Below are 12960 nucleotides of genomic sequence, written 5' to 3'. Positions count from 1 at the left end.
TGGTAAAATTCACCAAGTCGTTCACAAGTCATATTCACCTTCAAAATCTCTCAATAGAATGGCTCATCATTCCAAGGTTTTCAACGCCATTTCATTTCAGAAGTTCCCAACTAGAGTAGTCACCTTTAATGTTTAGCACTAGCAACTAGTTATGAGGGTGCTAAATATCTTGGAGCTTGCTAGGCTAAGTGTGATTCTCTTGTACTACTCTATAACTAAACCAAGTGAATCATAAATCAAAAAGTAACTTTGACAAATAAAATTCAATAAAACTTGTAAAGTAAAAACTTGGGATAGGATCATAAAGTAAAATGTAATGGTGCCTTGCTCTTGTAGAGCTTTGCACTAATCTATCTTGCATTGGTAATAGCTTGCCTTGATTGGTGAGGTGATCAAAGTGTTCTTCTTCTTCCTCTTGGTAGAAGACCTCCTCCTCTTGATAGTCTCCGGTACTAGCGTCTATAAACGAATACGAGGATACAATCACCAAACAACACTTAGGTAGTCTTAATTAGCCTTAATGGCCCACTCAAATGATCTAGCATCACTACTTATTATTTATCCCAAAATTAGGCTAGGGTTTCCTTACTTAGTATTAGGAAAAATAATTTCCTCTCGTTGAAATGTGAATTAGGGTTTCTCTTTAGTTTGGAGAAAATAATTTCCTCTCATTGATTCTTGTTAATATTGAATCTCCTCAAATAACAGGGTATGATCACATGTTGACCAAGGTCAACCCTTCATATTTATCATTTGGGGAAAAGATTTAAATGAGATACTCCATCTCATGCAATTTAAATACTATTATGGAATAATTTAATACCATTAAGTAATTAAATATGAGGTGCTACAAACTAAGGTCAATACTTCACACTTATTATTTGAGAAAACATGGTTTAAATGAGATTCCTCATCTCATGTGATTTAAACAACTATTCTGATTTAAGTTCCACAAGTGAGAAATTATGAGACCATGCAATAGGGCTCATCACATTACTTCATAACACTTGGGAAGGTGATTTAAATGAGGTGCTATACCTCATTGATTTAAATTCCTAAAATTTGAAATAGTTAAAATGGGCTAGTATTGACTACATAGCCAATTTTTGATTCTAGCCCATGATCATGTACAGTACTCATATCATATTTTTGCATAAACAATTAGAGTTTGTAAAATGTGAATTATGAGAGGTGGAATCACCTCAAAATTCAAAAGGGTTGATTTTTAATAATTATTTGAATACTGAAAAGTCTCTGACTTGTTATTTTTACTATTCAAAATTCATAACAGTTCTAGGGTTCAAACCAGTGGGGTTAGTTAAATAAATTCATAAGGATTCTGGAACAATTGGATTTACTAAATTTGGACTGGTAGATTTGAAACTATTCAAAATATGGCAAAGGATCAGTATTGAAATTCTCTGAAACAATTTATTCAAATTTGAATTAACGGGCTTAGGCGGGAAATGCTAACGGGCCGCAGAGGGGTTTAACGGGCCAGCCCAGTGAGCTGCCACGCGGGACGAGAGGGGACTGACGGCGGGGTCCACTGTCAGCCAGTGTTTCCCCAGCCCGAAACGGTACGCGATGGGGGCCGTCGGATTAAAAGGAGGATCGACGGCTCTGGGTCGCCACCTTCCTCGACATGGCTCGCCGGAGAGCCAACCCTACCGGCGGCAGCGAGGTAGCGATGGGGAGCTTACCGGCGTCCGGCGAGATCGGCGAGGCGGGCAATCGACGGTGGAGACGACGGCGGTTCGAGGGAGGGTCGCAGCAGCACTTGGGGTGGACGCAATCGCCGATGGCTTCTGCTACGGGCTCCGGCGATCGACGGTGCAATTGGAGCTAGCTAGGGCTTAATCAAGGTGGAGCAGGGATCGAGGAGATCGAGGAGAAGGAGGGGAGGCCGATGGTGTGCTCGAATAGCTCGGGGAGGGGCTCTATTTATAGTTGCGCGTGTGTGTGGTGGGTGCCCGTGGAGGTCATCCATGGCGCCGGCGATTCGAGCGGCGAAGGGGCAAGGTAGGGTGCGTAGGGGGTAGGCGACGTCTAAGCGGAGCTAAGGAGCGTGATGGCACGGCAAATGATGGACTAAGGCGTGCAGGCGAGTGATGGGAGCTGACTGTGCCGTGGCGGAGGACGGTGATCATGGCGTCGTCATCAGTGCTTCCGCGAGCTAGCGAGGTTGTCTAGCAGGGTCCTGGCACGGTGTGGAGTGCGCATGCGCAAGGAGAGGGGAAGGGAAGGACGACCGCGCTCGGGCGAGCGGTGTCCGATGGCGTGCCACGGCATGCCAGTGCACGCTCTGTCGTGCACTGGACGTGGTGATCACGTCGGGCCAGGGCTTTGTCGTGCATGGTTTGGATGGGCATCGTGTCTAGCAGATTCAGCGTGAGTAGGGTAGCTAGTTTGGCAAGGTTCTGTGGAGAGGAGAGAACCAGGGTAGGGTTTGACATTGTGGTGCTCATAGGGTCGGCATGGAGTGGCATGGGGATGATGCAGAGCTGTCCTTGGGCCACTCATGCATGGTTGTGATCAGTATGATGGGTCAAGGCTCAGGGACAAGGTGAGAGTGACCAGAGAGGTAGAATGGCAGGGTTTGGCATGGGGGTGTCCAATTCAATGGCATGGGCTTGGCATTATCCAATTGTGCATGATTTGGGTGTAACAAAGGTGCTGCAAGCTTGAGAGGGGTGAGATGAGTGTGTATGACATGGGGCACAAGGTTGGAGAGGCTAATTGGGTGCACAAAAGATTAAAGTGAAAAGTGTATGTGGCTCATGCATAAGAGTGGCATGCATGAGCATGGTGATCATGGCCAAGGTGGTGTCATCTCATTGATGTGGCTTTAGGGTACATGATGTACTATCAAGGAGTACAAGGGAGAGAGAGGGGAAAAGCAAAAAGTGAGGGTAAAGAGAATTGTACCTTGATTCCCCTTTATGTGTACTTCTTCTCTTTAATGCAATGATCTCTCTTGTATTTACTTTTGATCAAATTTCTGCATGGATGGCTTCTATATGATGTTGGGCAACAATGTGGGGTATTGGTTTGAATTTTGGAGAAGTTTGGTGAAAATTCAACTAGTGGAGGGAATCTAGAATTTGTTTCAAGGTGGCCTCTTGGCTTGACTAAATGGAGCAATGGTCAAAGCTTTGGTCAAAGTGGTCAACACGAAAATGGTTCATCTTGATGAGGTCTTGGATGAGGTGTAAAGAGTTGTTAGGTTTTGGTTTAAGAATCTCTTAATAAAAGGGCTCAAAGTGGGTATGTTGTTAAATATGGCACAAGTGACCATTATCACATGCCACATGGTTTTTGATTTTTCTTTGATTTGATTTGATTTCTCTTGACCCAAATGATGTTGTTGATTGTTGAAATGGTATAGAGGAGTGATCCAACCATTCACCACAAGTCTTGGAGCCAAGATTCTAAATTTCCCAATATTGGCTATTTACTCTCATATGCCTCTATGTCATTTTTATTTTCTTTTTAATTTACTTTGTTTTCCACTTGGATTTGATTTGATAAGAACTAGGTAAGGTTTATGAAGGTTTTCCAAACCTCTAAACAAAGTAGAAAGGCCTAGGGTAAAGTTTTCCAAAAATAGCCATAGGCACATATGCCTTTTTCTTATTTAAATTCTTTTTATTTTGTTTTAACTTGGATGGTGAAAAGAGTAGGGTTTAGGGTTTAAGATTATTTCAAAGTAGTTTAACAAGCAATCATGGCAATAGAACAAGAATTAAGCATGCTCACTATGCATAGCACAATTTGTAATAAAAGTTTTTGTTGGTTCCAAAATTTGGAAATAGGGAAATTCATTTTCTTTGTTTTGAAATTTTTGGGATGTTACAGGTCCCAGTAGTAATCCCCACGTACGGGTAGAGCGCTCAATCTCGAAACAGATAACAAGAACTCGGGTCCTAGGGGACATTAGCGAGTCAAAGTTCCGATGCTTTCGCAAAAGGGCTCACAGATGCCTCTGCTTACAATTTTAGTTGTTAACATTAAGTAAAGCATGATTATCTCCAACAAATATATCCATAAACCATGTGTCATGATTTCCCAACAAATAACCCGATAAGATAACGATGGCGAAACGAGATATAACAGCACTAGCATGCACTACAACTCGCAAGGCAGACCCGATAACCAAACAATAGCTGTAGGAGGGTGGTGGAGGCAATATGGGCTGCTTGAGGTGACAAGTGGATAGGGCACGTGACAAGAACGCAACTCAAGGATAGCATAAGGGAGAAGGCAAAATAAAATAGGTGAGCGACTCCTGCAGAGACAGGAGTTTAGGAAATGCTTGCCTGCTAAGGATTGCCGAGGAACATCCGGAGGACTCGTCGTATCTCACATCACCACTTCACGATCCTATCCGGGAAGAAGCAAATGCTACAACAAACAAAGGATGCAAATCTTACAACTACGGAAGAAGAACCGGCATGATCAAGATGATATGCATGACATGACAGCGATGATGCGATGCAACTTATCCATATTAATCGGAGTCGGAACCCCGGACAAGCAAATTAGAGTTGGAGTTGCATTTTCTACCGACAAAGTTAAGTGTTGATTAGCATGGTACAACATGGCAGGGGTGAGCTACATCAATATTAAACGGAGCAGGGAAACCTTAGTCGGTGTCCGAAATACTCCGCATATATGTGAGGTGAACATGGACTAACTATCATGTCGCGACATGATGCGAGATGCAAACAGGCATATGGATGGCATATTCATGTTCAGCACATTTTTCTGATCAATTTTCATATACAACACTTTTTTATTTCGAGTTACCAATTAAAAGATATTAGCAGATTAGTTTTTATCCTTTAAAATAGATAAACAGGTTTTATTTTAATTAGGAAAGGACCCGAAAACAAAATCTATCCAGGGGAAGGACCCCGGGTTAGATTCACATAGGTTCAGGGGGTTATGCTGAAAAGTGTTAGAGCCAGGGGCTGCGGGTTAAGAGATAAAAACTGGCAGGGGGCTAGATGCTAAAACTGCTGATCTGGATCTGAGAAACGATTTCTCACCGTGGGTGGAGCTAGTCGCAGAGGCTGACGGGTGGGGTCGGAGGGTGACGTGGCTGTCAGCGTGGCAAACCATGCATGCACGCACAGGAGGTGCTCGACGCGGGGCGATGCCGCGCGCGGGGCGGTAACCACCGCGGATAGACAAGGTGCGCGCGGGCGTTGCAGATGATTCCAGGAAGAGGGACCTTGCGCGTTCGGTGCGCCTCGTCTGTGTGGATCGAGAGGTGGTGGCACCGCCCACTGGAGGTCGTCGGAGGGGCACCGGCGGCGGGTTCCTGGGGCGGAGGCGTTGGCATCATCGGCGAGAAAACAAACCAGGAGGCAAGGAGAGAGGAGAGGAGGTGCAGGGGATGCGTGAACTCACCCCGAAGCTCAACGTGCGGTTGCCGGCGCTGGAGGAGGTCGGGGTTCGCCGGAATCGGTGAAAAACCGCGCCGGAGACGGAGAAGGGAACGGTGTTTCGCGGGCGGTTGGGATGTTCTCTGCCCGATTCTTTGCGCCAGAAGAACGAGGGCGACGATGCGGTTCTCCAGAGTTCAACGGCGAGGCGCGGGGTGGTCGACAACGTCGGTGAGGTGGAGTTGCTGCGGTGGTTGCGCCCGGTGGCTCGCAGAAAAGAAGAAAAAGAGAGGGAAGATGGGAGGCGGCGACGCGAGGGAGGAAGGTGGGAGATGGAGCTTGGGTTTCCAGGGGGACCGAGAGGGATTAAAAAGGGAAGGGGAGGAGCAGGTGAGGAGGGGTTGTTGTGGTGGTGGAGGACCACAGTACCCATGCCATGTGCGTGCTCGTGGAGGAGAAAGACGACAAGGGAAGAAAGCATCGAAGGGGTACGGGCCAAGGTTGCTGGGCTAGGCCAGGAAGGAGGTGGGCTGCGGGGGAGAGAGGGAGATATGGGTCAGAGAAGGGCCTAGGTTAGGATAGGGTTTTATTTTGAAATTTCTTTCTCCTTTTTCTTTTGTTTTAGAACAGTGTTTTGTAAAATAATTTGAATCCAGCACAAACACAAGTTTGTATTTTGAACACAGAGGTGGAGAGAAAAATAAAACTAATGGCTATCATTGCCAACAATTTTGTAGCAAAAAATAAAATAGTTTTGTTTAGCCCAAAGCATGTGGATGGTTATGCATGCATGATGATGATGAACTTGGAACGGCACGGAAAAACTAGCAACGGAGAAAAATCTAATATAGGGTTTTTCTGGGTCGTTACACGCCGGGACATCTTCTGTTCCTGGAGCAGCAGCATGCTCCGGAAGGTGAGGAAGGTGGGGAACTCCGGAAGGAGAGGCGCGAGGTCAGCGATGCAGTCAAAGCGCTCGTGGAGGTTCTTGATGATGTTGGTGACGAGGTCCGTGTCGGAGACCGGTGCGCCGACTTCAGCGAGGGCGTCAGCAGCTGCCTTTTGCAGGTGATGGACCGATCTTCCTGCTTGAGGGTGTGGAACTCCTCTTGCAGATAGATCTCACGGTTCTTCTTGTTGTCGTTGAAGAGCCTAATGGCTGTGAAATACACCATATTTTCTCGCGTTTAAACCCCTAGCTAAGTCAAGAAATTGACTAAGTTTGCCTCTCAACTTACTACTAATGCCTAATCAATGCAAAGATGTGCAATCTCTTCTATTTTTGGATGCTGTGCAGGATATCACGTCATAATGGCAAATAGACCTACAATTACTGAAGAAAATCGCGTCAGGAGCATGGCAAAGTTGACTACGCTCGGAAAGGCGGTTCCAGGGGCTTTAACGGGCACCGGTATGGGCAAGCCCCGCCCGTACCGTCCGCCCGTACCGTGTGCCGCTGCGTTCCCGAGGTCAAACTCTATAAAAGTCGTGAAGGGACCGATGCCAAACAGAGAGCCATTCATCTCCAAACAGAGCCGCCATCCACCAGATCAATTTGCAACACACCGAAGGAGATCCATTCCCCTAGTTCATCCATTCCATCCTCCATCTCCTTCATAGCCATAGCCATCACCATTGTAATAGAGATCTCCTTGAGATTGGCGACCATTGTAAGAATATTGTGATTTCAATCTAAGTATTTTGCACAATGATTTCTATGTTTGATATTATGTGTGAGTAGTCCTCATGGGCTGCGGGTTGGGGTGAATCCTCGCAGCAACTATGTGCATCTAATCTTATATTTATGTGTAAGTATTTTATATGAGTTTTGCGATCTTGTATCCTTGTCTCTTTGCCTCGTCTTTGATGATCTGCAGGTACCCATGTCATTAGAGAGGAATAAGGGAAGAGGTGGGATGAGTGGAGAATGGTGTGTACGCGCGAAACCTCGGTGACAGAAAGGGGAAAGTACCGGTACATGTTTAGTGATTCATTCGGGATCATAGCACAATCATCTAGCTTAAGGCTTTGGTATGTATTTACTTAAAAACTGTTGTTGCTTGCGGCTGTGAGGACAATGGTTGGACCATTAGGCTCTTGTCACCTCTGGCTTTAGGGGCAAGGGTATTTACGGATGTGCTACCCACATATCTCTTATCTATATTTTATCTGTTACACATATGAGCTTTATTAATATATGTATGCATAGCTGCAGGTGGAACCTTAACCCTGGCCTATTTCCACCATCCAACACAACCCTCTCCAAAGTAAACTAGATAGGTCCGGTAAACCGAAGATAAGATACACTAGCAAAGTCTTGTAGACGTTTCCTTTATTTACACCATTTAGCAGTGCTTCCCAAGGTTCGATTAAACCTAGGTCTTCTAGGGAAAAAGCTTACCATACTACAATCCGTAATCCGGATCGTAGGGATCAACCCTTTTTCTGGCGCCGTTGCCGGGGAAGCAATTTCGCTATTCTGGTAAGGTTACTAGAGAGCTTGTTAGTTATTTTATTTTTAGTTTTTATTTACTGTTATTAGTTTACTGTTTTACTTATACTTGAAAACCCAAAAAGAAGTAGTAGTTAATTTCTTTTTCAATCATAGAACAAAAACCCAAAAAGATAATCACTATGGCAGAAAAGAAGCTTAGGGAATATGCTATCCCCAATGATGATTTTATTCGTGCACCCATAACTCAGCCCGCTGTTGAAGCGGAGAACTATGAAATTAAGCCTAACCTTTTAAGTTTGGTTCGGCAGAACCAATTTGGAGGCTCAACCGCTGAGGATTCAGGTATGCACTTGAACACATTCACTGAAATATGTGATATGATGCGCATTAAAGATGTTGATCCAAATGCTATTAAATTGCGCTTGTTTCCCTTTTCATTAAGAGAAAAAGCAAAAGATGGGTTGCTAGCTTTGCCTAAGGGCAGCATAACTTAATGGGAGGAATGTACTAATATCTTTATGACTAAGTTTTTCCCACCAGCAAAGACTATGCAACTACGTTCTAATATTACATGTTATAGACAAGAAGACCGCGAGCCACTGCTGGGCGCGGAGTTGATGAAGGAGAATTTATGCGCAACATTGAGTGGAACCCCAAGAGGAAGGTATGATGAGCACAGCTGGAAGTTTTCCCTCAGTAAGAAAACCAAGGTTTATCGACCAGTAGGAGAAAAACGTTCTCTCCCGAGGTGTTGCGAACCAACTCGTGGCAGGGCGCACTGCCGGCGTAAGCAGCAACGTGGAGACCTGCACACAAACAACCAAGTACTTTGTCCCCAACTTTCAGCGAGGTTGTCAAGCTCACTGGTTTTGCTGAAAACAAAGGATTAAACGAACCATGTGGAAGAATAATTGTTTGCAGAGAACATAACAGAAAAATGCTGTAGAAGATTGCAATTAAAAGAAGAAGGACCGGGGTCCACAGTTCACTAGAGGCGCCTCCCCAATAAATAAATAAATATGCTGGGTAAACAAATTACAGATGGGCAATTGACAAACAGAGATTCTACGCTAATGGTTGGTGCAGAATACATGCTATGAAAGTATGCGGGCATTACAACAATATACATAGACCGTAATCCAACTGCATCTATGACTAATAGTCCACCTTCAGGATTGCATCCGCGACACCCTCCAGTATTAAGTTGCAAGCAACAGACTATCGCTTTAAGCAATGTGTGTAAAGTAAACGATGAAACTACCCTTGAATAGAACACCACTGTTTTCTCCCTAGTAGCAACAGCACATCTACAACCGTAGAGAACAAGGTCACTTCCCATGGTTAAATAGATGCATGAACCCACTATCGAGCATAAATACTCCCTCTTGGAGTCGCTAGCATCTACTTGGCCAGAGCATCTACTAGAAACGGAGAGCATGCAAGATCATAATTACATAATACATAATCTCAACCAAAGCAATCTCTCTATAAATCGGATCCACATCAAACAAACATGTAGCAATTACAAATAGATGATCTTGATCATGTTAGGTAGCTCACAAGATCTATACATGAAGCACAACAAGGAGAGGACAGCCATCTAGCTACTGCTATGGACCCATGGTCCCGTGGAGGACTACTCACGCATCACCTCGGATGAAGACATGGCGATGTAGAGGCCCCCGGCGGTGATTTCCCTCTCCGGCAGGGTGCCGAGATGGACTGCAGAACCCTCCCGAACTAGGGTTTCGGTTGACGGCGGCGTCGGAACTTTTCGTGGATGGAGGCTCTCGTCCCTGGGATTTTCCCGATACGAGGAATAAATAGGCGGAAGGGCGGAGCAAACGAGGCGACGAGGCGCCAGTACACGGGCCAGGCGCGGCCAAGGGTGGGGCCGCGCCTGCCCTATGTACTGCCACGTGGTAGCTCTCCTGCGCGTGTCCTTCTAGCTCCGTCTTCGTCCCGGAAAAATAAGACTCTGGGCTTTTGTTTCGTCAAATTCCGGGAAACTTTCATGTACAACTTTTCTGAAACACAAAAACAGCAGAAAACAGGAACTGGCACTGCGGCACTGCGTTAATAGGTTAGTCCCAGAAAATGCTAAAAAGTGTGGAAAAGTGCACATAAAACATATAAGAATTGTAACAAAACAAGCATGGAGCATCAAAAATTATAGATACGTTTGGGACGTATCAACATCCCCAAGCTTAACTCCTGCTCGTCCTCGAGTAGGTAAGTGATAACAAACAAATAATTTTTGAGGTGACATGCTGTCACACTACTTTGATCAATCTAAGTGTAAAAGCAAACATAGCTGGAATCATAGAATCCTAACATAAGCATGATAGATATAATCAAACAATGAAACTTAATAACCATGCTAAAACATGAATAGTAATCAAACAAAAGAAAATGTATAACGTGCATGGAAAGCAAAGTGATTGTCAAGAGCATAGCATAGATACATAATAAAGTGGTACTCAGCTTGTCCCATAAGTGGAAGCAAAACATAAATGCTTGGACACCTTTAAAAGATTATAAGGATGACTAGAAACAAAAAGTTTGAACAAGCAATACCATAATTATGAATCGATCAATAAAATCTTGGGACCATGCACATAAAACTAAGAATGACAACTATGCTCTCATAAGTGGTGCATAAACTAGAAGGTGGAGACTCAACATAAAAGTAAAAGAAGGTCTCTCTTTGAGAGGCAAGTAAGATCACTCATGTGCTAGAGCTTTTTATTGAAACAACAAGAGTATAATGCACTTTTGAGAGGTGGATGATGCCAACGGTAAGTACAAAGCATATGGGTTGTGCAAAAGTGCTACTTTTAAATCGCAAGCCTCATGCATAATTTCTACTAGTGCTCACACCTCGTCCTACTCACCTCGGATCACCATTAGCTCTCATCACATACAAGTTGTTTTAACCGAGTATGACAAAGGGGTACCCCGGTGCCTCCTGTACAAAGGTCCTAGGAGATGCATTGCTTTTGATTTCTCATTTTTAAAGCATCTTCAACTTGGGACATCCATACCGGGACGACACGAGCAACAGATAAATGGACTCCTCTTATTTTTTATTGCTAGAAGCTTTCTCATAAGAGATTGAGGGTTTGTCCAACTGAAACTTCCACCATGATACATGGCTTCGGTTAGCGGCCCAATGTTCATCTCTAACAAAAATGTATACTCAAACTATTTTGCATGGATAATCTCCTTTATTTCAGACAAGATGAACATGCATAGCAACCCACATGATATTCAGCGGCAAAGCACGCTGAGGTGTCCCCAGTATTTCAATGGTTATCACACAACAAGCAACTTAAAAGAGCTACGGTTACACAAGGAACACACGCTAGGCACAATAGTCATTTTTGACTACTTTCCCATGAGCAACAAAAATATAATACTTTGAAATTTAAAGGTAGCACATGAGCAAACTACTATGGAATGGCAATGAAATACCACATATAGGTAGATATGGTGGACACTTTGGCATATTTGGTTTTTGGTGGTTGGATGCATGAATAAAATACTCATACAAATGGAGGTTAGAAAAAGACCGGGTGCGACCAACTAAGAGAGCATAATGGCCATAATCATGCACATCTACAAAATATATTAATCAAAGCATAAAGTGATACACAAGTTGCAAACTAAATGATCATAGAGGCAAGAATTGACTGGAATGTAGTCATAACATGTTGCAAAACATGTGCCAAGTCGACCCAAATAGAAACATTTGCAGGAGAATATATACCACAATAATATGCTTTTCTATTGTATGCTAAAAACAATGCATGAAACCTTCAATGGCACACTAAACACTCTCAGTATTTGAGACTAATCATAATGAAAACATAATTAACAAGCTCATCATGAGAATAACATCTAGCAAGATATGCAAAAATAACTATGCCACAGTCTAAAAATGCTTCCATTTGCATCACATACACATAAAACTTTTTTCATGCTTCCAACGCCAACCAAATGAAACCAAACAACTCTCATATATGAAAAACAATTAAATGTCCAGAGAGCTATTTAAACTCAAATAAATATAAAAGTGTAGCGTGTCTCTCTCCAACGCAAAATGCATAACAGTGGAGCATGTCTCACTCCAAAATAAACATGCAAAACAGCGGAGCGTGTCTCACTCCAAAGTAAATATGCAAAGCGGTGGAGCGTGTCTCACTCCAAAGTAAACATGAATGATGGGATCCAACTTTATGGAAAGTAAACACACAACAAAAAGTAAAGACGCTCCAAGGATAACACATATCACATGAAGGAATAAAAATATAGCGTGTTGAAAAATGACCTGGTGCTTTTTGTTGATGAAGAGGGGATGCCCAAGGCATCCCCAAGCTTTGACGCTTGTACTTCTTGGATATTTCTTGGGGGGTCCAGGAGACATCCCCAAGCTTGTGCTCTTGTCCATGCTTCATCTTATTGCATCATTCTTCTCTCCCTACACTTGAAAACTTTCTTCACACAAAACGCAGCACAATTGATTAGCAACATTACTGCAAATAAAAATATATCAAACCAGCAAGGCTTCAGTAATGACACATATCAAACACTCATTTTAATATATGCTACTGTAGCTACTTCTTCCCAAAGCTCTTTTTCACAAAAGAACTCAAAAAGACGAAGCATAAGACGCAAATGCAAAACATGGCAGAAATCTGTCAAAACAGACCAGCAGGCAGAGATCGAAATTAAATAAATAGTTCTGTTGCTCAAATCGAAAAATGCTAAACTAACGAAAGTTATCTAACATACTGGGGCATAAGCACAAAAATTTGCAGCTCAAAATAACGTTCTGGCGATTTTTAAGAATTGTTTTCGTGACCAGCACAGAATCTGTTTCAGAATTGCAAATACCCCAAACACTGCTTTCTTTCTATTAGAGGCTACCATTGGCACAAAAATGAAATAAAAACGATAAGGAGAGGTTATTACAGTAGCAATAACTTCCAAGACTCAACAAAGCAAAAATAACATAAATAAAACATGGGTTGTCTCCCATAAGCGCTTTTCTTTAACGCCTTTAAGCTAGGCGCAGAAAGGGTGCAAATCAAGTATTATCAAGAGGTGGCTCAT

This window comes from Lolium perenne, chromosome 7, assembly GCF_019359855.2.
Source record: "Lolium perenne isolate Kyuss_39 chromosome 7, Kyuss_2.0, whole genome shotgun sequence".
Classification (NCBI taxonomy): Eukaryota; Viridiplantae; Streptophyta; class Magnoliopsida; order Poales; family Poaceae; genus Lolium; species Lolium perenne.
The sequence above is the reverse complement of the archived record's forward strand: the minus strand, read 5'-3'. Positions refer to the sequence as shown.